The sequence below is a fragment of the Scylla paramamosain genome, chromosome 37 (assembly GCF_035594125.1).
Source record: "Scylla paramamosain isolate STU-SP2022 chromosome 37, ASM3559412v1, whole genome shotgun sequence".
In the NCBI taxonomy this organism is placed as follows: domain Eukaryota; kingdom Metazoa; phylum Arthropoda; class Malacostraca; order Decapoda; family Portunidae; genus Scylla; species Scylla paramamosain.
The window spans coordinates 1,041,262-1,045,000 of record NC_087187.1 but is presented as its reverse complement, the minus strand read 5'-3'; the positions used below and the strand labels follow the sequence as shown (position 1 = coordinate 1,045,000).

Sequence of the window (3,739 nt, the reverse complement as noted above, 5' to 3'; positions counted from 1 at the left end):
ACAGGTACACTAATAATAGAAGCGTGTGTGTGTGTGTGTGTGTGTGTGTGACCCCTACACCCCTACAATGATAATGAAGATAATGATGCAAATGATGATGAGGATAATGATGACCAGATTAACGAAGTGCCCCCTGGCGTCTCATTATAGCATCATCCCGTTTTCTTTGAGGCCTCTAGTAAGTGTCGAGTTTCCCCCTCTTGTGTTCTGCTCAGGTTATCGTGGCCGAGTTAGGGTGGGTGTCTTCATTAATGGGGCTTTTAATGGTGTAATGGTGCCCTGTCTTTTTCAGTTCTTCCCACGTGCTGCCTCCTCCCCTTTCATCATCTTTTCTTCATATTCTTTCTTTTTCTTATTCTTCCTTCGGTTTCTTGTTTCCGTCTCCCGTTTTCTGTGTATTTATTGGTGATTTTTTTTCTTCGTTTTTTTCTTTTTCTTTTTTTTCTTTTTCTTTCTTCTTTTTATTTTTTTCTTTGCTTTTCTTTATCTTCTCTTATTTTTCTTCCCGTTTCTCTTCTTTTTTTCTTTCTTTTTCTTCTTTTGCTTGGTTTTCCTTTTTTTTCTCTTATTTTTCATCCCGTTTTTTTCTTTTTTCTTTTTCCTTGTTTTTAACCTTTTCTTCTCTTATTTTTCCTTCCCTTCCCTCTTCTTTCCAACTCGACTTCTCATTCTTTCCTTTCATATTTTTCTCTGCTTTCCACTCCTTGTTTTCGCTTTCCTTCTCCCTTCTTCCATTCCTTAACCCAATTTCTACCGCCATCTCTTCTTTCCCTTCCTTTGTTTTCCTTTCCTTTCCTTCCCCACAGACGAAACAGACCCGCCAGGTGGACTAATAAGGATTTTACAGGTGTCCTCTCCGACCTGCGCAATTTTTTCACCGAGTTGCGCACAAACCTGGACAGCGTGGAGGCCTTGGCGCAGGAGCAGGGTGCCGCCTCCCTGCATCCTGAGGACCTGCTGGCGCTGCTGGCTAAGGAGGAAGGTGAGTGCCAGAGAGCGAGATAGGGTGAGGTAAGGTTAGGTTAGGTTAGGTTAGGTGATGCGGCCGTGGGAAGGTTAGGTTAGCTTACGTTAGGTTAGCTTAGGGTGGACTTGGTAAGGAAAAGGGTGACGAAGATAAGGGAGGGTGTAAGAGTGTCAATAAGGGTGACAAGGGTGAAGGGGAGTGTTTTATTTTTGGCATTGCTAGGCTAGGAAAAGGGTGTATCGTGGTTTAGGGTGCCAAGAGGATGATAAGGGTGTTGTAAGGGTGAAAGAGCGGTCGATTAGGTTAGAAATAGGGTGAGGGCCGTGTTAGTCGGTGCCATAGAGGGTGAAAAGGATGAATTATGTTAGAAAAGGGTGACTAACATGTCCTAGGGTGCCAAAAAGGGGTGAAGGGTAAGGGCGAGGGAAGATATAAGGAACCCGCACTGGCACTACTAAGTAAGGATGCGTGCCACGTCCTTTGGTGCCGGAAAGGGTGATGAAGGATGTTACCTCGTTAATTTTCAGACTATTCTATAACCTCTGTGCTTGCGTCACCCCTCCTCACGCTCCCCTGCACCCTGAACACTTTACAAAGGCGTGGATTGAGAGGTGATCTGATACTGGCAATGAAGTGGCACGAGGGATATATAACAAGGCGAGAGGAGAAGATGGGAGGGAAGAGAAAGGAAGAGGAGAGACTGTAATGAAATGGAAAGGAACAAAGCGGAAGATCTTTACGGTTATTTATTAGAATAGGATGAGAAGTGACGGGGAAATGGAATAGCTGAGGTAGATTAAATAGTCAGGCTGTCTGTGCTGAGTCAATACGAGCCACGTGCAGACCTGATGGCTTCCTGCAGCTCCCCTTATGTTTTCAATTCATCACGCCCTTCCTCCCACCCCCAGCTCGCAGCCAGGCCTTAGCGGGGCTCTCCAGCGACACACTCCCCCAGGGCTTCCCCATACGCAGCCTTATGTTCGGCACGGGGCCCAAAGACCAACGTTACGCCAACTCCGGCCTGGGAAAATAGCGGTTGAGTGGAGACGCTGACGGAGGCGCGGACGGAGACTGCTGACGGAGGCACTGACGGAGGCACTGACGGAGGCACTGACGGAAATATAAGAGCAGGCGCAGTCCAATGGAAAGAGCGAGAAATAAATAAGTAAAAAAGGCCCATTGAGGTGGAAAATGAGAAAAACGTCATCTAGAATTGAAGGATAAGTGTCTTGAAACTGCCATCTTGAGAGATACTAACGGAGGGACGCCATCTTGTCTGTCTGTCTGTCTGTCTGTCTGTGTGTCTGTCTGCAAGTGCTGCGCTGTTTTCCTTCTCTGGCGTTCGGTAAAAAAAAAAAAAATCAACATGGATGACGGAAATTGAGAGCAAGAGAAAATCTTAAAAAAAAAAAGAAAAAAGAAAACGAAGAGAAAGAAAGATGCCTTCATTTACAAGTTAGAGGTAAATAAAGTGACAGATAGCATTTGTTTACATATACTTTGTGATTCTTTGTCCTCTGGTTCTTGTTGTGTCTTTATCTCGTCAGCTGTTCAATACATCCACGCATCAGAGAGATAGATAGATAGATAGAGAGAGAGAGAGAGAAACCCTAACAGTCCAGATACCCTAAACATCCCAAAAATAGCACAAAACACTCCAAAATATCCCTAACTGCCCTAAAGATCCCAAAAAACACCCCGAAATGTTCCTAACTACCCTAAACATCCAAAAAAAACACCCCAAAATGTCCCTAACTACCCTGAAACACCCCAAAACACTACAAAATATCCCTAACCACCCAAAACACCCCCAAGACACTACAAAATATCCCTAACTACCCCAAAAAAACCCAGAACACCCCAAAAATTTCCAAAATTACCCAAAACATAAAAAAATACGATAAAACACCGCAAAGCATCCTAAACTAGTCTAAACATTCCAAAACACACAAAAACGCCACGAAAACATCGCCTAACCACCACGAACCACCGTAAAAACAGCCCAGTACATCCCAAACACACCAAAAAAATACCCTGAAATTACAAAATATACTTTAAAACGCCAAAACACAGCCGAGAGAGAGAGAGAGAGAGAGAGAGAGAGAGAGAGAGAGAGAGAGAGAGAGAGAGAGAGAGGATAAGGAGATAAGGAGACAGGGAAACAAACTGAAAGACACACACACACACACACACACACACACGAACAAATGATTAATTACAATAAGTTTTCCTTGCTTATGACAACACAATGCATTCACGATCTCTCCCTGCACTCCTACACATCTTCCCTTCACTATCCCACGCCCCGCTGAGGAGACGAGGCATGACAAACATCACTACAAGAGACCAAATGTGAAAATAACGCAAGAAAAGGAGTTAGAAATTATAAACAAGATTGATTATAAGGAAACAGGCCTTCTACAAAGCATTCCTACCTGTTTCCACCTATCATAACAGCATTACGTAATAGAACAACAACACGATAAGATAACAATGCAAGAATACAAGGGAAGCTATCGGTGATCAGGCCTACACGTGGCAGTCCCTGTATGAAATATGCCTCCCTAATTCCGTCTATCATCCCTATTCAGATATCTTTAAAAACTCCCTATTTGGCAGTAACGGCCTGATTTCTGAGTCTATTCCATTCATCCACCGCTCTCTAGTACACGATGGTATATGGAAAACAACCCATACTAATTTGCAATCATTTATTACATTCGTATCCCCTTAAAATGTATTGCATAAAAGTTTACTCAAGTTTGCCCTGAA

General features: G+C 43.6%; 1 long non-coding RNA gene across 2 annotated transcripts in view; it reads left to right on the top strand.

Annotated features, from left to right (window-relative positions):
* Positions 1 to 2,461, top strand: part of LOC135091184 (uncharacterized) — a 4,683-nt gene extending 2,222 nt beyond the window's left edge. For both annotated transcript variants that reach the window (XR_010262423.1, XR_010262422.1), the window contains exons 3-4: positions 848 to 982; positions 1,876 to 2,461. This is a non-coding gene — a long non-coding RNA (uncharacterized LOC135091184). The remainder of the gene's footprint in view (positions 1 to 847; positions 983 to 1,875) is intronic.
* The last annotated feature ends 1,278 nt before the right edge of the window (positions 2,462 to 3,739 follow it).